Source organism: Parus major, chromosome 3 (assembly GCF_001522545.3).
Source record: "Parus major isolate Abel chromosome 3, Parus_major1.1, whole genome shotgun sequence".
Taxonomy (NCBI): Eukaryota; Metazoa; Chordata; class Aves; order Passeriformes; family Paridae; genus Parus; species Parus major.
The window spans coordinates 110827568-110849834 of NC_031770.1; the positions used below are offsets into that span (position 1 = coordinate 110827568).

General features: G+C 40.1%; 1 protein-coding gene and 1 long non-coding RNA gene across 3 annotated transcripts in view; both read right to left on the reverse strand.

Annotated features, from left to right (window-relative positions):
• MSRA (methionine sulfoxide reductase A) overlaps positions 1–22267 on the reverse strand; it is a 234326-nt gene that overhangs the window by 199442 nt on the left and 12617 nt on the right. The window lies entirely within an intron of this gene.
• Positions 12877–19595, reverse strand: LOC107201561. The gene is made up of 2 exons (XR_001520250.3): positions 17677–19595; positions 12877–13483 (listed from the first exon to the last, which is right to left on the reverse strand). It is a non-coding gene; the product is annotated as an uncharacterized LOC107201561 (long non-coding RNA).

Genomic DNA, 22267 nt, shown 5'->3' on the forward strand with positions numbered 1-22267 from the left:
TGGTTTGCTTTTAAAATGCAGGTTTAAATAATATTTAATTAAATAATATATCATATATACTTATAATAATAAATAAAAATATTTAAATAATATTTAATAAGTAATATATAATTTAATATTAATGCTCACAAGCATCCATTATGCAGGGATTGTGAGTGAAAACATGAGATAGATTAAGCCAAACTTAAAATCCTAATGAAGTCATGAAATTAATCAAATTAATCTCAAGACCCATTTGGGCAGTGGGCAGAAATCAAGAATTCAGGGGCCTCATAACCCACTGGTATAAAAGGACATTTAGAAGCTTTCTTTTAATCTGGTACAAAGTGAATCACAAAAATCCCCTGAGTTGGAAGGGACCCACCAGGATGATCAAGTCAAACCCCTGCACTTGCACAGAACATCCCAACAATCCCACTTAAAAAGTATTAAAATACTGAAAAGTACTGAGCAAATAAAGAGGCTTTTTAAAAAAAAAAAAAATATGGCTGCAGTTTTCCCAATTAGTAGGAGCATGAAAGGAATACATAAGTAGGGAAAAGTAGATTTCTGTATACACAACCTTTTTTTTTTAAATTGATTTCAGCTGCTAGGACACTACAATTTCAAATCATCAATAATTATGGACATTATATTAAATTCATCTTTATTAAAGAACAATCAAACCAACTTGTACCTTTAAAATTATGTGAAATAAGCATATTTGAACTCAGAAAAATTCTAACACAGTAACTCTATGTCTTAAAAGGCCTGGTAACTACTAAAGAATATGGGATGCAAACTCACAGAATGGTTTGGGTGGAAGAGACCTTAAAGCTCATCCATTTCCACCCCCTGCCATGGGGGACTTTCCACCATTCCAGTTCCACCCCCTGCCATGGACAGGGACACTTTCCACCATCCCAGGTTGCTCCAAGTCCCCTCAAACCTGGCCTTGGACACTTCCAGGGATGCAGGGGCAGCCACAACTTCACCTGTTCCAGGGTCTCACCGCCCTCAAGGGCAGGAATTCCTTCCCAATATCCCATCTCACCCCTTTTTCTGTCACTCCAGGCCCTTGTCCAAAGTCTCTCTCTATCTTTCTTGCAGGCTGCAATAACAGAATTATCACTGACAGATACAAACCAGTGAAAATTTTTGGGTAGCACAGCCCATCCTTTGCTGTGCTGGCAGGTACCCCCTGACACTGACCAAGAGCCATTTGAAACAGAAACCACAGAAAAGGGATGAAAGAACCTTTTGGTACTTGTAGATAAGGTGAAGCCATTTAAAGACATTTTAACCTGTCACTTCTAAATCATCATCATCATAATCAAAATCGAGGTTCTGCATGCATTTACAAGGCGAGGAACAAGGCTGGCAACCAGGATAAATCCAGGTGTTTATGGAGTCAATGAAAAAATAGATGTGCAGTTAGCAGAGCCTTCACTAAACCAAAAGCCAGAGGGAGGCCATTTGTGCTTGAATTTGTGAGCATGAGGAGCATGAATGTTCCTGGGCAGAATAATGAACCTCCTTGGTGCTTTAGGGCTGGTTTATGGCTCCTGGAAGCAGCTGCTTTGTATTCAAATGCAGGATTTTATGCAAGCTTTAAAAAAGATACTTTTCACACTTAGTGCAACCTCTTGATATTAAAAATGAGGGCAGATCACGTGCCATAATTTGGGGAAGGTACTCATGAAAGAGATAAACTAAAACCTGGCTGCTCATGCACACACAGATTGCTGGGGGATCAGTTCTGTTTCCAGCACAGGAGGAATCTGAGGGTCCTGCTGGGGATACTGGGGGTACTGGGAACCCCAGCAAGAGGAACTGGCTGATCATGGTGTGGTCAGTGTTGAGGGGACAGATTTCAGCTTCTTTTGGTGGCTTTCCTCTGTGCCTCATGACTTTAAAGCGTGTTCCTTTAAAATTCCACATCTCCATCCTGCTTTTCCCAGTTGTATCACAGCTCCTGGGGGTTCATTCTTAGCCCCTTTCCCAACTTTCTCACTCCTTTATCACTTCACCTCAGGCCATAAGGAGAAGTTTCCTCCTGGAAAGGCCTGTCAGGCATTGGAAAGGCTGCCCAGGGAGGTCTGGAGTCTCCACTCCTGGAGGTGTCCAAGGAATGACTGGATGTGGCACTCAGTGACGAGGTAGGGATCGGTCACAGGTTGCACTCGATGGTCTTGGAGCTCTTTTCCAACCAGAATGTTCCTGGTTCTATAATTCTGCCTCCAATTCTCTATTCTGTCACTGCCAAATTGGCCTCCTGACTGTCAGACCTTTGGAAATATTGTTGCTCCTATTCTTGAAAGAGAAATAATAATTAGCGCATCTTTTAAATTAACATTCTTACCCTTAGTCAATAGAGCCAGGTCAAAGCAGACCCACTTTTTCCTAGACTGCAAAATATTTTTTCATATTTTTTTCCTTTTTGCCATTGACATTTTGGCCACTAAAAACTCTCTTAAGAGAGACAGCTCAGGAAAAAAAAAAAACAAAATCTACTTTTACTTTCCACAAATTAAACATTTTTGATAGAGAGCCATCTATATTTAGATGGGTAGGCAACTGTGAAATTGACTCTTCCAACCTACACTACCCTAAAATTACACAAAAAACAGTGCAAACCTTCACTTTTTAGTTTTCATTTCAAATAAATTTTAAAACAAAAACAAACAAAAAAAAACAACCCTGCAAATGCTTCACAAGCATTAGTTGTATATTTCTGAAACAAAAATATCAGCAGCAAGAAAAACTCCACAGGAGGAAGATACTCTTCACAATGGAAGGAGTTAAGCACAAGAACAAGGTGCCTAAAAATGGCATTAAAACCTTAGAGATTTTCAGAAGTCAATGAGCAAGGCCCAAACTTTGGAGGCTGCCTTGCTCAGAGCAAGGAATCAAAGTACAAAAACTTCCAGAATCCCTAATTTGTCTGTAACAATATGAAATAAAGATATTTCAGTTCATCGCTGTCTGTTTTCAAATTTAAGCAGGAAACTAACAATTTTAAATGGATAAAAGTATTTCTAGATTTTAAATATCTCAATATTTTTACTTCTTTTATCTTCCTTATTTGATTGCAGGTATTTCTAAATCCTAAATCACACAAGAGACCAAGATGAACTAAAAGTCAGTTTGGACCCTCCAAGAGATGAGCAACTTCCTAGAATGTTTTCCACCTAAAAACTTCCTAGAATGTTTTCCATATCCCCCAGTGGTTCTTCCATGTGTTTGCCCAGTCCCTTTTAGGAATGTGGACACTTAGAGCTCATAACTACAGTTGATATTTATGTCCTGTTGTCCTTTAGAGCTTTAAAGCAATTCTGTACCAGGTTGATTTTTACAAACACTTAGCAATAATTAACTGAAAAACAAAAGCTTTTAGAGACTATTTTTCCTAAGCCCTAATTCAGTAGGTGGTTTAATATGAAGAGGCGCCTGATCACTTCCCCTGCAGCAGCTGTGTCATTTCTACTCTTCAAAAACACATTCTCCAAACCTGCCGCTGGAATTTCTCTCATTAATCGAGCTCAGTACGTCCCCGAAAGCCTTTGGTAAAACAGACACTAGATTACATTAATTAATCATTTAAATTTTCTTCTGATTTTGCTTCGACTGCCACAGGCAGCTCTGCCTCTTCAAAGGTACCTCCAGTGCCAGCACAATAACTACAGTTCAGAAGGGCAGCAGGAGAATTGAAGCTGAGGTACATTAAGGGAAAATTTGAGCCAATTTATTTGCATCATATATCCTACCAATTATTGCTCTAAGTGAAGTTAAAACCCCCCTCCTGCTCTGACTTCATTTGCACAAAACAATAAGAAATTAGGGGGTGGGGGAGCAGGAATATATTTCATTTTTAAGGGATGCCTCTCTTGAGGATACATAAAGGGAAAATATTTATTAACCTGCATGTCTCAAACCAGGTGATGGCACATGAGGATTCCTCTTTTCTAAATTTAAATTGGTTCTTCATTAGAAAACTTTTCAGAGATTTGCTGCAACCAAAACCAGCAATTCAGCCCTTTAAGTACACAGTAACCTTCTCCTGCTGCTTCTCAAAACTTATCCTCCTACCTGTGCATTCCTCCTAATTCTTATTGTTAGTAAATAATCTCTTTGATAATTGAATATGTTTATCTATTCCACCCCAAATTTAGACACAGTAAAAAATAAAAATGCACAGCACAAATTATTAAATAACTGTAAATAGTAGTAAATAATACAACACCATTCATCAGTATGCACTGTTCATAAAAGCCCTTTTGGTATTATTAGTGTTAAACTGTTTTACATGGGTAAACTGAGAAATATTTACCTTTATTCTATGGTTCAACATGGTTCAGTGGTGGCTTGGCAGTGTTAACAGTTGATGATCTTAAGGGTCTTTTCTGACTTGAACCATTCTGTGATTCTCTAATATTCAAGAATCAAAGACCTTTGTAAATGTGAGGAGTCATCAGCACCGATCACTTAAACCAAACAACTGAAAAATTCTCATTTCTTGGGCAACCACACCTGTTACCATTTCACACAGAGAATAGCAGACTCTGCAAAGCATCCAAACATCAAGAATTTCTAGAGATGTCATGAATTCCCTCAGAAACAACACTGAGGATCCCAAGATTCACTGTCACCATCGGGTGGTGAATCATCAATGTCTGGTCTCAAACAAAAATCAATAGCAGGATGCAGTAATCTCCCATTTATGTGTCTATAACACCCATTTGTGACCACCTGCATTTTTAAAAACCACAAAAAGCGGGGCACAGAATGTCACTGTGAAACCTGTGCTCTGCCTTATTGGGTGAGAAAGAGGAGTGACCCCACCAGGAGTTAATAACCTCCTCGTAATTCAGGCAAGCACAAGAGGTTCTTGCATATGGAGTGTAAAAAAACTTGTGTGATCTCAGTGTGTGAGGTCACTGAGCTGTCAGGAACAGAAGCAGAGACAAAAAAAAAAAACAAAAAAACCAAGAAATCATGAAGCTGAGGAGGAAAGAAAAGGGAGAAAAATTCTAATTTAAGGATTTTTAAGTATTAGATCTAAGCTGGTCTAGTGGAAGGTGTCCCTGCCCATGGAAGGGGTTTGGAAGGTGATCTTTAAGGTCTCTTCCAGCTCAGACCAGGCCATGATCCAAGAGAGTCCTGCAGACTGGCTGTGTATTTTTCAGCTCAAAAAGTGTCAGTATGGACCAGGAACCTCCCCAAAAGCTGTTTACAGTGTTGCTGTAGTGCTCTGTCAGCTGAAGGAGTTTAACAGTGGTCAGACTGACTCAAAACCAGAAAACTCATTTACTATGATGATGTAGCCATCATATTATCATAATTATCAATTAACAATATTATCAATCATATTATCAATTAATCACAGACAGAAATGTATTCCAGGTGTGATCCTGGGATGGGTCAACCAAGCACAGGCTGAGCTCCTTTCTGTCAAGTATTTGAAAAGTTTGTAAATACTCCCCACTCTGCTCTCTCCTGACTGGTGATGTGTGGATTGAGAGCGGCTGACTCCACAAAACTACTCCACCAACATCTGGTGGTGCCCCTAAAACTCAGGGAGCAGAACACCTGCGCTTGTCCCACACACACACAGACCCCAAGGATGAATTCTCCAGCTTATCCAGAAGTTTCTCCATGTGGCTGTGCAGTTCATGAACTACTAAAGCAGCAGAATGAGAAGATGGCTCCCACAAGCAGTGAGAACACTGAAAAGCTGTCTGATGTGGAAGAATTTCACTGGAATCCACTGCAGCACTTCCTGCTTTCAGTCACTGAAGGAGGCAGTGTGGAAGGATCACTGAGGTGTGGAGCCCAAACCCCTGCTCACAGTGGAACAAATCCAACTGCTCAGGGTCACCTCCAGTCAAGTTTTCAAACTCTCCAAGGCTGGTGATTCACACTCTGACTATCAAGAACATTTTCTTTAATGCAGTCACACCTTTCCCTGTCGTGGTTTTGCTGTTCATCAAGAAAACAATTGATAATCATTGCTGATGTAGAGCTGGAGGTGTGATAAATGCTCCGTATCGAGCATGGCTCAGGGTGCTGCTGGTCACACACAACAGCTTCAGCTTCCAAATTGTTTTCAAGCATAGTTCCCATTGTTTGGAGGTTGATAGATAAATAAATCAGGAATGGTGATGGCCACTTTGCCAAGCATGAATCATAAATGTGACATCCAAAAATACCCATTCCCTCATTGTACACTGAGCAAACACCACTCGAAAAAGACATTAGAACATTATTCACGCTCCTCTTCAGCACACAAATTACAGGTGATGTTACAAATCCCATAATCTTCCAGTTTGGACAGGTTCCAGTTTGGAACCCTGTTTGGCAACACTTCCAACCTGATATTCCTGCCAGCTTACCTGGAGTTTGGAAAATGTCCTGCCAGCAACCACCTGAGCATGCCTGTGTCTGGCTTCTCATTACTTCAGGTATTTCTAGACTGCTCCTTCCCACTTCCAAAAAAGCCTCAGGAAGTGGAAAAAGACTTAAAAATTTTATGGAAGAGCCCCAAAAAGATCAACCAACAACATTTAGGTGTTCAACACCCATCTTAGTGCTAAAATGACAATAGCTTGATGGTGTCACCATGAGGTACCAGCCCACATTTCCAGCTCTAACCCAAGGAGATTCAGGAGATTCATATGGGTGGTACTACTCGAGTTCCTCACTAACATTTATTTATTGCAGGTTTATACATCCCAGTGGCTGCAGAAAAGAAGTGGATATGTGGTAGAAAGTTGAGTAAACTGTGCTTCCCCTTTATTTGGAGAAAATAAATGGGTAACATGCTCATAGAAGAACTCCCAGACTGGAGATTAACGTTCGAGTGCCACAAATCGAGAAAAACTCAGCTTTTATTTGTCAATTCTCAGAAAGCAGGAAAAGCCATGAAGGAAAGGAAGGGGAATGCTGTAAAACAGAAAGTACTCCATGAGCAGAGATTTATAATTAATCAACAAGAGGGATGCAGCACTGTTTTACAAGGCAATAATCCAGCCCCATTCCCTAAGGAAAAGCCTTGGAGAATGAAGGCCAAGTAGCTTTTTCAAACAAGGCAACTGGATTATTGCCCCATAAAGCAGCACAGCTCTGTGATTATTACCTTGGTGCTACATGCCCTTTTTAAAATGGTTTCCCCCCATAAATGTTTAAAACCTCCCAAGTAAAAAAGATCAGGGGAAGGGAAAGGAGATGTGGGGTAGAAAGCAACACATTTAATGTTTTCTTCTAATTTCCTGGGCAATACCAAGCACACGATGTAAAAGAAATGCTTTCAATCGGGGTTATTACAAATAGCAGCAATAAATCCTATTAATAAGCAGCATACCAAGATTTTATGTTTCTCTTATTCTTCACATGTTGTTGGCCCTCGCTGCTTGTTCTCTCCCTTTTCACACTCTCCCAAAAGCAGAAGCATTTTTCTTTATTTACAATTTTTGCAACATTTCAGTTTCACTTTACATTTGATACACCAACCTCAAAACAAGGCAGAGACTCAAATATCTCCCGGAATCTTATTAGTGACGGCTGATAAAACTTCAAGCCACAATTAGCCTTTGTCCTTTACAAAAAATAAGATATTTGGAGAACACAGAGTCTTATCCCCTCGGCTGAACCCTGCCTTGACCTGTGTGACAACTCCAGGCTGTGCCACGTGTGCTCAGGGTCAAAAATCACTTTTATTTAGAACAGACATATCAAGAACAGCCTGTGTGTGTCCCATCAGAGCGGAAATGTAACAAAAGTTCAATATACCAGCTTAAAAAAAAAATATTCCTGGTGAGATGCTCAGAATACTCCAAGGATGGACTAAATTTTCCTCGTGTGATTAATGGCAAAACACCAGCTCCATTCACAGCACTAAATATGCACAATTCACTGAATGAGAACAGGATCAGAATAAGAAAATTCAGCAGACTCCCAAATCCTTTGTTTCTGTGAATATTTAGACATGTCCCAGCTGCCTCGTGAGACTGACATCTATTCAAGGTACTGAATTTGAAAGAAAATAACAAGTGGAAGTTTTACAAATATTTCCTCTCTAAAAACTCTTCTTTCTTCCATTTTAAAAACTTTTCAATTCCTCTCATAAAAATTTCTTTGTAAAGGCAAACAACCAAAACAAATATGATTTCGACTGATGTTGTTTTGAAAACATTAAATGGAATCCCACTGGGAAATTAAATGGAAATGTCACCTCTAATAATGGGAGAGAAATGATTCATAGGCAGACTCTAACATTTTAAAATATGTTACCTACGTAATTAGAGGAGCCTGATTTTCCAAAGGAGCAGTCTCACACACCTTCCAATATAATCAAAGCCCAAATACAGGCTGTGAAAGCCACTTTCAACATATGTGCATCAAATATTTTGTCACAGCGCAGAAATTAAATCTGGGAAGCCCTGGAAGCCTGTTCCTGCTACCTAAGGTATGGAACTCACAGGGCTCCAAATGCTTCAGGAATGTCTTTTTCTAATAGCAGCTGACACCAATGGCAAAATTACAGCTTGGGTTCACAATGTTTGAACTATACAAAATATTTGTAATCATCTTTATGACCACTTAAACTTAAGCTGTCCCATTAAAGGCACTGGGACTTTGGAATCTGCAATTGTTTGATCTAAAAAACTGCCAGATAAAGAAGGTGACACTTCCCAGGTTGGAAGGGGAGAAGAAGTGTTTAATTTCACTTACTGTCAAACAAAACAGATTTTTAAAAGCTCAAGTTTTGTGTAATTCACAGCAGAAGCTGTGTGGGGATAGCAAATGCTCAAGTCCCACCATTCCAGTCCAATCTCTGCACAACCTGTGAGGTGCAAGTTTTGACTCAGCCAAAACAGAGTTAACAATACAGAACATTTTCTCCAGGCTCTTCAATTTTATATAAAGCCAATTTTATCAGAAACTGCTAAGCAGTATTCACAGGTTATGAATAAAACTATTTAAAGGATAATCTAAGGGAGCCTTTTCATCAATATTAAAGTCACTGCACATTATACTGAGTTACTGGAGAGGGATATTTGTCTAACTGCCCCCAAACTGTGATTCCCAAACTAGGAATCGCAGCCTGGAATATGGAACCTGCAGGTGATCCACACAAAACATTATTTTCAGGTGTTTCTTTAGCTCTGCAACTCTGACAAGAAGTTTGAAGTCCTTTTCTGAACACCCACAGGAATGGGGGGAAAAAAACCCTTTCTGTATCATTTATTTTCTCATTGAGGAGCCAGGATCTGGGATTTTTTTAACAGAGCAAGTGGCGTTTATTTGCTGAGCTGCAGGAGAAGGTTGGAAAATCTTCATCAGCTGCATTGAATGTCTCAGTTTCCCCTTCTGCAATTGCAGCATCTGTGGGGGCTCTCTTTGGGGTGGAGCATCGTGGAATCCCAGAATGGTTTGGGGTGGAGGGGACCTCAAAGATCATCCTGTCCCACCCCTTGCCATGTGCAGGGACACCTTCCACCATCCCAGGCTGCTCCAGGCCCTGTCCAGCCTGGCCTTGGACACTTCCAGGGATCCAGGGACAGCCACAGCTTCTCTGGGAAACCTCCCCACCCTCACAAGGAAGAATTCCTCCATAATATCCAAGCTGGTTTCACAGCAAAGCCTCACAGCTTCCCAGTAACAGGAAGGAATTCTCCATGCTGCTGCCATCTCTAGAGGATCCTCAAGGACAAGAACTTTGAGATGTGAGTGTCTGATCCAGGAACACAAAAGACCCCATCTGGACAGAAAGTGGCAGGAGAAAACTCAGGAGCTTCAGCAGAAATCCCCAATGAAGCAAACTGTGCCCTTCAAGGCAGCAGAAAGAGCAGTGGAGCTCCTGCCTCTCGGTCCTTTAATGGTTTTAGGATCACAGGAAATGCACTCCAAGTTTTCCATCAGGTATTTTGACTTTCAGGCCACAGAAGCCTCCCAGTCTCATCCTGAGACACACATGACAAATTTTATTTTCACACATCCCCCAGAAAGACAAGTGGAGGGTCAGCACATCCCTCACTGCAGCATGAAACAGAAACCAGCCCGAAGCTCAAAGGCACTTTTAAAATCTAATAACTGCATTCACTGCCTAAATCTATACACTTTTTGTACATAAAAATTACTTGTAAAAGAGAAGTGCTGAATTTGAGGCAACATGAGAAGCTCCAGCTCCCACCACAGGCTTTTAAGGAAATGCTTCACTACAGGGTGGGCAGACAAGGACTTTACACATTTCTTTGGTTTATTTTTAACTATTACAGATGAAACCGGAATTATTTGCTAGAAAATAATTACAGAGTTTTGGGTCTAAATGTCACCCAGAAACTCACACTGAAGCAGGTGCACAAACTGAGTTGAACATCAGAATATTTGGAAAATTCATCAGAAAAACAAAAAAAATATCTTTAAACAAACTTTATGATAATTGATTATAATGCAAAAATGCAAATGGTTTAATTACCTCAAAGAAGCACATGAGCAAAAAGTCTTTCACCACTGTCCTGGTTTAGGGCAAATTTGGGAGAAAATAGACATATCCATATTGTATAGATATATGCACACCACTCTCATCTTTAAATAAAATCTTCTATGTGAAAGATTAAGTTTAATAACTTAAAAGGACCTTGCAGTTACCCAAAAGCAAAAAACTTTCTTGAACATAGAAAAAAATCCAAATATGCTAAAAAAATCCAAGCAAGTAGAGAGTGCAAATAACTTTAATTGACATGCAGCTGTAATACAATAGGATTACTGACTCTTAATATGCTGACCAAAATTAAATTAATTTAATTGGCTGTGTTCCCTCATACCCCAGGAACACAGGACAAAGATAAAACTCTTTCCCTGCCAGCACAGGACATTGATCATTTACTACAAAGCACAGAAGGCAAGGAAAATCGATGCTGCAGAGAAAAGGAGCTCTGTGAAAGCAACATATTTCTGCTCCTAATAGCAAAAGAAAAGTGACCATGAAAACTTGTCTGGAGTCACTTCTTGGCAAGACTTCACCTAAAAGCATTTTTCTCATCCCCCCCTTTCTTTATTTGGTTTCTTTCTTCCTATTTCTATCATTTTTTGCATTTTTCTCACTATCTGATTATGTTAAAAATATTTTTTTTTGCATTTTCAAACTACTTTTGGCTGCTGAATACCCAAAAGTTTTGTTTCAATGAGCTCCTTACAAAGGAAGCCACAAAGCAAATCCAAGCCTGGCCACTCCGGGGCACAGGGCTGTGACCTTTCACAGTGAGACACAGTCAAGAATGTTTTCCAGTAATACCAGGCATAATTCGTGCCAGTGGGATTCTGCCTCATCCCAGAGGATGGAACAGCTGAGAAGAAATACCACAGTGAAAATTCTCCACATCTCACAGACAGCTCAAAGGTGACGTCTGCAGTCGGGAGACAATCACTGATATTGTGATAATGACAATTGTGAGGACATTTGTCATGCAAGTTTCATGTGAAGAAAGGACAACAGAGCACAGGAAACACTTTATTTTTTTAAAATAAAAGTAGAGTGAGAAAAAAACCTAAAAGTTCACGAAGAGTGATCAGAGTATTGAGAATTTCATGGCACTACAAGGTCATAAAATCCAGAGATGCCTGCGCAGGTTTGAAAAAAATCCTACAATGATTTGGGTCAGGAGAGACCTCAAAGTGCCACCCTGTGCCATGGGCAGGGACACCTTCCACTATCCCAGGCTGCTCCAAGCCCTGTCCAGCCTGGCCTTGGACACTTCCAGGGATCCAGGGACAGCCACAGCTTCTCTGGGCACCCTGTGCCAGGGCCTCCCCACCCTCCCAGGGAACAATTCCTTCCCAATATCCCATCCATCCCTGCCCTCTGGCAGTGGGAAGCCATTCCCTGTGTCCTGTCCCTCCATCCCTTGTCCCCAGTCCCTCTCCAGCTCTCCTGGAGCCCCTTTAGGCCCTGCAAGGGGCTCTGAGCTCTCCCTGGATCCTTCTCTTCTCCAGGTGAGCACCCCCAGCTCTCCCAGCCTGGCTCCAGAGCAGAGGGGCTCCAGCCCTCAGAGCATCTTTGTCCTCTCATCTTGACCCTTTCAAACATGTCTGTGTCCTTCTTCTGCTGCTTTTAGGAGAAAATTATTTATAGGACTCTGTGTTTTACTGGGAACTATTCCACCTGCAACTCCAATAGCTTGGAATCAGATTAGCTTGGAATTAGATAATGACCAAATCTGCCTAAAACTGCCCAGCTCTGGCTGCTGACTCTGAGGGAAATCAGGAGTAGAGTCCCACATACCTACACCTGCAGATCCTGATCCTGGCCCAATTCTCTCAGGACAGTCTTAAGAGACCATTTCAAGTTAAAATCTTACAGAGTAACAGCTAAGACCACAAGAAAATGAATTTACAAGTTGTTAATTGAGCGTTCATAAAAATATTCTCCCTTTTCATCAAGACACATTGGCCAAAGTGCATCACTATTAAAAATGTTGTCTAAAAAGTTAGAAAGGTTGGAGAGAACTGGCAATAGTTGGGCCTTTACATTAGCATAAACACATCAAATATTCATTACAGCCAAGCACTCATTATGTCAGCAGCTGAATTAAATAACAAGAATAATGTTTCCCAACTATAAAAATAAGTGCCACAACAGTCTCCTGCACCAGAGCAATTTTCAAGAGGAGACAGGGAGACAGTGTTGCAAGGAATCACATTGTTCTCTCTGCTAAAACTGCTTCATTCACTGCAAATATATTGGCTTTTAACAGTTCCTTTTCAGATGAATTTCTACCAAAGAGAAAGAATTATGTTCTACAACATGAATCCATATGAAAGGAAAAGTATCATACTGGGACAATGGGGTTTATTGCAGCAGCAGAATGTATCTTAAATGCAAAATTATACCAACACTATGAGTTTACCAATTTAATCACAGTTTAAAAAAAAAGAAAATAAATACAGCAGACATTACAAAAACTTGTTTATGGGAAATTTTTACACTGGGTGCACAAAAACAGGAAAGTAGAGCCAGAAGTGTAATGGCAGCAGAACAAAACATCTCAAGCCCTTGAAAAGCATCACAACTGTGAACAACTAATGGAAGGACTTATATAAATATAAAGCCATAGATATAAAGAAAAGCCATATAAAAGGTAGGTAATAAAGTCATTAGGACAATGAAGAATGCTTTTAAACCAAAAGAGGGTGGATTTAGATTATAAACAGGGAAGGAATTGTTCCCTTTGAGGGTGGGCAGGCCCTGGCACAGGGTGCCCAGAGAAGCTGTGGCTGTCCCTGGATCCCTGGAAGTGTCCAAGGCCAGGCTGGACAGGGCTTGGAGCAACCTGGGATAGTGGAAGGTGTCCCTGCCCATGGCAGGGAGTGGCACTGGATGACTTTAAGGTCCCTTTTAACCCAAAGGATTCGTCACTCCATGATTCCATCTTCTTAATGAAAGCAATAAGCCTTATCTAAGAAAAGATCTTCTCTTCCCTTGAAGTCCTTCCTGCCTTCCCACCTATGGAGATCAGAAGGAAGATGGACAATGAACAAACAATTCACAACCAAGGACAGAGCAACACAACTCTCTCTAGCTGGCAACAGATTAGAATGGAAACGCACTGGCAAACACTTAGAAATGGGAAAACTGCCTAAAACAAGAGGCTTTTACAAATTTCCCGGAGAAGATTTTATCAGTTGATACCACCTACAATTCAAAACTTCCCAGCCTACCATGTTCAACCATTTCTATCAATACAGGTCAAAACAAATTGAGATTTTTCTGAGCATGCTCCTCCTGAACCCACACATTTTCTCACAGTCTGTCCTCTCACAGCCTCTGCAGGTGCTTTAATCTGGGATGGAATTTTTATTACCAAAATCACTGTCTGTGGAAAATGAAAATTTGAATCATCTTAATACTGTGTACTGTGTGTAGAGTTCTTAGTTTTTACTTGCTGTGCATTAGATGAACAAGAAACAGACTTTATTCCTATATGTAGGACTGGAAAAAACATGGCTGTGGGGCTTCCAAAACAAAACCAGCAGAGGAATCTTTCATGGAGCAAAGAACTTTCACTCTGTATATACTCTTACACTGCACACTTGGTGCTGTGCTGAGGTGTAAAAGGGATGAAGGCTTGCATGGAAAAATCAACACAATGGAAACCTCTCACTGCTGAAATCCAAAGTCTGAGTTTGGAGAACGAGGACCAAACACTTGTTATGTGTCAGGAAAAAAGACACAACTCTTACGTGAATAATCCAAGAAGAGGGTCAAAAAAATTTTCCACTTGGATGTAATTCAGCAGAGAAACAAACAGTGGTTTTTTCATGAATCTTCTCTTACTGTTTTAATATTAATTTATATGGAAGATCCTTTTGTTGCAGTTTAGTGAACTCAACCAAGCCTTTCTCCAGACATTCCAGTTTCCTTTGGCATTCAGTAAATGTTGTGTCCGTATGAGGGAGACACTTTTCTTGGGATCTGATTAATTCCTGAATCTGGAAAATCCTGATTAAATTAAATCCTGATCTGCAAGTGTTTGAACCACCAGTCATGGCCCAGCTGCTCAGGGAGGTGGTGGATGTCCCATCTCTGGAAGTGTCCAAGGCCAGGCTGCACGGGGCTTGGAGCAGCCCTGGGACAGTGGAAGGTGTCCCTGCTCAAGATGAAGGATTGGATATTCCCTGATTTCTCTCCTGTTAATCTGTTGATGAACAAGATAAGAGCGCACAGAGCAAACAGTGCTGCAAACACTGTGCATTTCCTGTTTTACAACCCAAAATTTGATACTGTAGAGGTTGTAACTTCAGACAAACCAGAATCTGACACAGGCTGAAGAGGTCAGCAGCAAACAGGAGAAAAAAATGACACCAAGACTCTGCTTGATCCTGGCAAACTCAGCAAAAATAGGTGATAAAACAAATGTAAAGGCAAAACAATAATGGGAATTTTTTGCATGACCTCTAATGTATCCCTAAAAATATTTTCAATTCCATAGCATCCAATAAATATGGAAAAATTTCTGTAGTGACTCGGAGGAACAGATGTAAATTTGGCCTAACTTAATTATAGAAAAAATTAGGAAAAACATGGATTCCCATAATTATTAACAGTACAAGCTTCTATTATTTCTACAACAAGTTCAATAAGGAAATTATCAGAATCAGTCAGATCCTAAACAACTGTGAGCTATTCCTCATCTATAAATAAATGAGAATACAGCAGACAATATAAATAAAAAAATAGTACAAATTATTATTTTTATATTCTCACCATTTCTTCTTCTATTTTCCAATTTTTTATGGTCAATAAAGAGAGTGACTCACAGGACTGCTTGGACAACCTCCCTAATCACCTCCTAAAGGTGTTTATTCCTCCACAATGACTACAAAAGTTACTCAGCTCACTTAAATGATATTTTAAAAGTTAAAGTGGACAAAATAATATTGATTTTGCTCAAAACTTTAGTGGTGTGGATAAAGACAGTGGCCTATATGGAATAAAGGAGTGGAACTCCACCCAAGTCAATCCCACTGTGCCAAGAGAAAACACCTTGGAGTGGTGGACTACAAAATAAGCAATTATTCTGGATTAATAGTAAAGAATAAATGGGAAATGGAAAGAGCCTTAATATATATATATATATAAAATATAACCTTTTAATTTTATTTTTTTTTAAAATATTATTATAGATGGTGAGGACACTTCAGCACATGGAGTTCTACCATATGCAGAACATCAAGATAATCTCCCATGGCTATAGGAATGCAAAGTAACACCCAAAACCTCCATAAACTGCATTTTAACATTTATATTATTGTCCTACAACCATATTTAGGGAGAATCCACAGTCATACTGAGAACTGCCCATCTCTTCCTTGTCCAGTAACCACAGGGGTTCAGAGTAAGCGTTCATTTTTAAAATGCTTTAATATATCAATATAAAAGGCACAAACTAAGCCCATTCCAGGCCTATTTTGATCTCAAACTACTTTGACACTAATTAAAACAGCAGAGCAAACCTTGACTTATGTCCTATTAATCACCACAAGTGAATTTGTTCACCACAAGTGAACAGATCACCACATTGGCCCATCACAGCATCAAACATGATGCTCTAATGTGAAATATTATCTGTGTTTTAAGAATAAAAATTAAATTAAACCCCAACCACCAACCCTCACCTCCACGTTAAAATATGCCACGTTAAGGAACTGTTCAATCCAATCTAAAACAGATATTAATGATTCATTAAGAATTAAACACAAATTGTTCATTTATGAAGTTATTAAAACTATCCAGTAATTAAGGATCACAGATGAATGAATGATGGCCATGGATAATCAGATTAAACTATCCAGAAAACCCCAGCTGATAAAGAAAATACATAAATACAATAAACCATGTCAAATTACATCAGAAATTCCATTTGTATGCAATCCAACCAATGTTCAGCTTCCAACCATTTAAATCTTGCAATTCTATTTTCATTTTTAAATTGCCAAGTTGAGCTATTTTCCAAAAAATCAGCACTTAGACAAACTTCTAAACTCAAAGAGTTTAGTAGGAAGAAAAATATTTTATTATGTAGGCCAAGAGAAATGTGCAGTGGTGTATATCTGATTTAGGAACCCAGAATGTAATGATGAGATATTTCAGAGATAAACACTGTTTCCAACATTGTAGGAACTGTTTCAAAATAACTTCAGTGTCCACAGATGTTGCAGTATTTGTACAAATATTTCTCTTTATAAATGCAGTGGAAGAACCCACATGTTGATCATGTCTAAAACCTGGATTTATGAAATTATGTATGTACCTGGGAGAGAAATATAGCTATTTTAATGTATCACTTAGAAATGTAATGGTCATTTTAATATTTCCCTTAGAGGCAGCACCATAAATGTTTTCTGTTGTTTTCTGAATTTTAATAGGGGCACCCAGTAAAGACTTGGTTTGGAATGTGACGACTAAAGAAAACAGCAAATGCTTTGAGAACTGCACAGGATTTCTGAGAAATAAAGGGAATTCCTTACAGAATTCCCCACAGACAGACAAACTTAGGGCACTGTTGTGATGCAAACTCAGCCCAGCACATCCCCGTGTCCCCGAGCACATCCCGTGGCAATCCCTGCGCAGGAACAACAGACAAGAGCCACACAGAGAGCAGAACTCAACTCCTCCAAACACTCCCCTTCCACCCAGGATCCATCTGAAATCCCCCATGGGATACCTATTCCTACGCAGAACTGCTGAGGATATTTTTTTAAGGATTTAGAAAGACAGGGTTCCTGTGTGAATAATAGAAATTTTTCTCCAAAACTCCCTAAGAAACCCTATTAAAAGGTTTCAGTGCACCAAATATTAATCACAACAGCATCATACCCACTGTTTTACTACAGCATCTTTCAAAAGGCTCACTGATGTAGTAAAAAAATCAGACAGATCTTGCTAAGAAACCCATTTAATGTAATATTAAGTAACCCAAGTTTTTGACATCATCAAAAACACCAGTTAATTTAGCAGTCTCGTAATCCAAATGCCACAGCTAAAACACAAACACATTCCTATTAAAAACCTGTCCATTAATGTTGTTTCTTCCCTTCAGCAGGGAAGAATGAGGGAAATGCACTTGTGCAGCATGCCAGGAATTGCACATCTCACAGGCTGAACAATCCAGTTTTTAAGGATAGGGTAATACTTACTCCAAGCGAAGCCGATCCGTAAAAATCTACGGTTTACAGTTCCTCCCTGAAATAATAATGCTGATTGTCACAGCAGCAGGAGGATAATCCCAGCACATCCAGGCCTAATAGGCAGTGTGATCATATTTGCTCCCAGGAAATCAGAAGGCAGGTACCTCTCTCCCTGAAAATCCAGGCACCTTTGGAGAAAACAATGGACTTTTAGGTCCTTCATTTTATTGAAATCGCAAAGCGTCCACGCTTCAGCCGTCACTGATTGTTTTTAGTCCATTTTCTTTTAATTCCTGAGAAAAGAGCAGATTTTCTCACTGTTTGCAGCAAACAGGTCCTGTAACTACAAACTGAAGTTTCCGTATCCAGTGCCATCAACTGTGTCATCTTCAAACATTCCTCACTTGGCAGCAGCCGGATATTTTTCCATCTCTTGTTGCTTCTAAAAGTAGAAAATTCAGCGATTTCGGAGGCTCTCTAGGAAGATGCACTGAAGGGAATGTTTGAAAGCAGGAGCAGAATAACCACACTCTGATTCTGCCCTACAGGCATAGCCTGGGTGTCTTCGGCGTGTCCTGCTGGGTCTTCAGGTCTGTCCCTAAAGGCTGGGACATGGAGCCAGGGCAGCACCAAGCAGCAAAAACAAATGTTGTGGCTTTAAGAACATACTCACTTTTCTATTGAGGTGTCACAACTTTCTCTCTACTCTTACTTCACTGCTGGGTCAGATGAAATCTTTAAGGAGGTTCCATTAAAAGTTCGTTTCTGTCGAGAGAAACGCTGGAATTCCCGTTCCAAACGTATTCCGAAGGAGGTCAGGTTCGGTTTTAAAGCATGTTTGTGTCGATGAAAAGTTTTTGTTTTGCTGCAAAAAAATGAAAATTCTCCCTTTTATTTACACATTCCCTTTGTAATCTTCCAAGTTACTCGGCTCCCTTACAGTTTAATCAGACATAGGGGAAAAAAAAGAAAAAAAAAATCACCAAATATCGTATTTCCCATATGTACAAACTGACATTGTGGAGGCTTCATTAAAAGCTTTTATTTCTCTGCTCACTGCTAACTGGACGTCATTTAATGTCACCACCACTTCCCAAGAGCCCAACGAGACTTAAAAAGCGACGGAAGTTTGAAAACCAAAAAAAAAAGTTGTGAGTTTTTCTGTACCCCAGGACGGTTTTCTTTCGCGAAGCTCAAGCCGAGACAGCAGACAAAAGAAGCTGATTTGACTGAGCCGTGCCAAGTCTTGCCTTTTTTTCTTCCCTCGCCTCGCTCGCTCTCTCGCTCTCTCGCTCGCTCGCTCCCAGCATGGCAACCTTCCCGAGCAGTCTTGGCGGAGCTCCAGCCTGTGCCAGCCTGTCTGAATCCTTGTTTTCCAAAAAGATGCTCTTTGCGAATCAATTAATAGATTTCCAAACAGGAAACTGTGGGTCAGTAACCAAATCTTGGCACCAACAGCCGCTGCTCCTGCCAAATCGGCTTTATAGATTTCATGGTTCCCTACCTTTTACAATGGATGCAACGTTTGTGCTCCCGGATCGTGGAGCACTGGAAGCCATTCCCTGTTCTCGCAGGGATAAGAAATCTGCTCGCTAAAAATGTCCGCATGCGACACATGAACAACCTGCAGTAAATCAAGACTCTTTGGAAGGCGGGCGTATGTGTAATTTTAATAAGCACCAAATACTCCTTAAAATAATGTGTTTTCATTCTCTCCTCCCCAGAATCATGGGAAGATGCCAGGAGCAGGAGACGTATAGATTTGAATTAAGATCACACTCAGAAGTCACGCACGTTTTAACTTTATCTGAACTCCAGCTCGAAAAACAACCGGTCTTCTCGATTCCACCATTATTAAAAATCAGCTGAAAATTAATAAGAAATCGGATCCCAGCTCATACACAAAAAAATCTCCCCACATCCGTAGATCCAATGATGTCATCTGTTAATTCAACAGCTCAAGTTCTTGTGGCACAGAGCAGAAATGGCTCAGCATTAACAGTCAACTCTGGTGGGAAATTTTCTGATATGTTGCAAGACTTTAAGGATAGAAAATTATATTTGGAACTTCATTCAAGATATTCTAAATGACAAGAATTCATGTGAGGAAAATTACAGGAATAAACTTTCTTTTATCTTCAAGCTATTTGCCAAGGCAAAATGCCAACTTTTTAAAATACATGCATTACATTAATGAGCTAAATAGAATATTCTGAGGGAAAAAACCTTCCTGAAGTGTTTAATTTTCTAATTTTATTCAGTAGAGAGTCTCAGAAGTTCACAGATCATAGAATGGTTTGGGCTGGGACACTAAAGACCATCCTGTTCCATACCCTGCCAAGGGCAAGGACACCTTCCACTATCCCAGATTTCTGCAAGCCCTGTCCAACCTGGCCTTGGACACTTCCAGGGATCCAGGGGCAGCCACAGCTTCTCTTGGGGAAATCTGTGCCAGGGCCTCCCCACCCTCCCAGGGAATAATTCCTTCCCAACACCCAAGGAAATCCCTCTCTGTTTCTAAAGATTCCATTCTGTCAGAAATTGGGTGACCTTATCTAGTGATTTTTTTTTAAAAAAAACAGGTTAATTCTCTGCCCTTCAGGCCTCAGACATCCACCCAAGATTCCCCTTTTTCTGTTTCCAGTGACTGTAACAGACTCATCCATGTTTCTCCCAGTATCCTCCCAACCTCTGAAGAAACACAATCAACTTTAAAATCTCATTTTTACCTCAAAATATTGCACACTCTCTCATTTCTGTTTGCACCTCGCATCCTCATGACAGGGACAACTTGGGGAAAAGAACTATGTATGATCTTTCTATTTCTTTTCTTTGTGCACTTGACAGCAAACTCTAATGTGTCACTTTACTGACAGACCATCAGGCATCAACATGGGAACAAAAAATCTCAAGGAAATTATTGACAGTGGAAATAACTACCACAGCAGACGCTATTAAATGCTCAGCTTTTAATTAGTTTTCCTTCAAAAAATGTTATTGACAACAGGGGACTTCAGCAATACTAAATATATATATATATATATATAGGATTCCAGGAGAGATGAACTATTTTAGCTGCTCCTTCTTTACTCTTAGCGAAAGTTAAGGCAGTAAAAACAAATCTATTCCTGAGCAGACAAGTATTTTCCTGAAAAGAATTTGCTAACAGGATGAAGAGCCTTATTTTATCCCTTAAAATACTGCTCCAAAGGCAGTGGATCCAACAAGAGTGGATCTTGTGCAGGAACAAGTCCACTCTTCCTGCCTCAAAGCCTTTTGTCCAAGGTGTAGCTCACTGCAGCTCTCCTAATTCCCTCTCTCCTCTTAAGGACTCCAGCTACAGCACTCCACTGGAATTGCTCCCAGTTCCCTCTGTGACACCTTCCAAGGTGCATCCTTCACTCCAAGGTGCTGGTGTCTCTCAGTGGAACTAATTTCTCCTCCTCCATTTCTCCTCCTTCACATAAAGAAGTTTCTAGACCAATGAACTGAGTGTTTAATATCCTCCAGACAGGAAGAAAACATAAAACTTTCTCCACACCTTGTTTTGAGCCCTTTTTTCACGTTTTCTGACTGGTTTTCACCGTGTTCCTCCCTCAGCTTCTCCAGTTTGCTCTTCTTGTTGTTGTTTCTCCCAGCTGTGAAGTCAGCCCTTTCCTTTCCTTCCTGCACAAAGTCTGTGGATTTTTCCTTAGAAGGATGCAATAATCCAGTACTCAAGTCCCAGAAAACGACCCAAACACCAGGTTCTGCATTAGTGACTCCATAATGTGCTTTTTCACCCTCACATGTTTCTCCTGAACATTCTCCTCTTTCCAGCTGTCCTACTGATGTTTCTTTGAAGTCATTCTCTTCCAACGCACAAAATATGGAGTCAAATTCCTCATCACTCCAAGTATTTTCCTATCCATCTCCAGTCCAAATTTTGCCATCTTTGTTGTTTATCATTACAGAACCACGTGGAGCTCTGTCCCTCAACACAATTTATATCCCCATGCTCAGAGAAAAATCCCCAAATTTGCAGTATCTTAGCTATCACTGCTCTTTCTTTGAAGAATTAGGGAAAAAAATTAGTATTGATCTGTGCCTTGATCATCATTCATTTCAAATTTTGTTTTCCATCGTGGATTTGATGATCTTAGAGTTCTTTTCCGACCTTAAGGATTCTGTGATCTTTTATGCATTTTACCTTCATGCCTCTGGAATTTGTTCATTTAAAATCCTCCCAGTGAAAGCCTCCTAATGTCATCATATTCCCTTTTATCCATGTGTTTTTCCATCTCTCTCAAACACCTGTGTGTCTCCCCAGTGTGGTACACCTGGACACACCTGTCCCAGTGCACGTGTGAAGGGAGAATGATTTCCCACCTCCCAAGCAGAAAACTTCAGAATACAAGTAACTCATTCATTTAAGCTGTTCTATTTGGAATGCAACCCCAAAAAGTTACTTTCAAATGTCAGGTATAGATTTTATTTCCCTATTTCTCTTCCTTGCTGAACACCTCAGTGTCAAGGACCAATGAAAGCTGCCTAACACTTTATCCTGACCACCTGATACAAGTTCAGTCTGGTTGTGGAAGTCCCCAAAATATTTTATTTT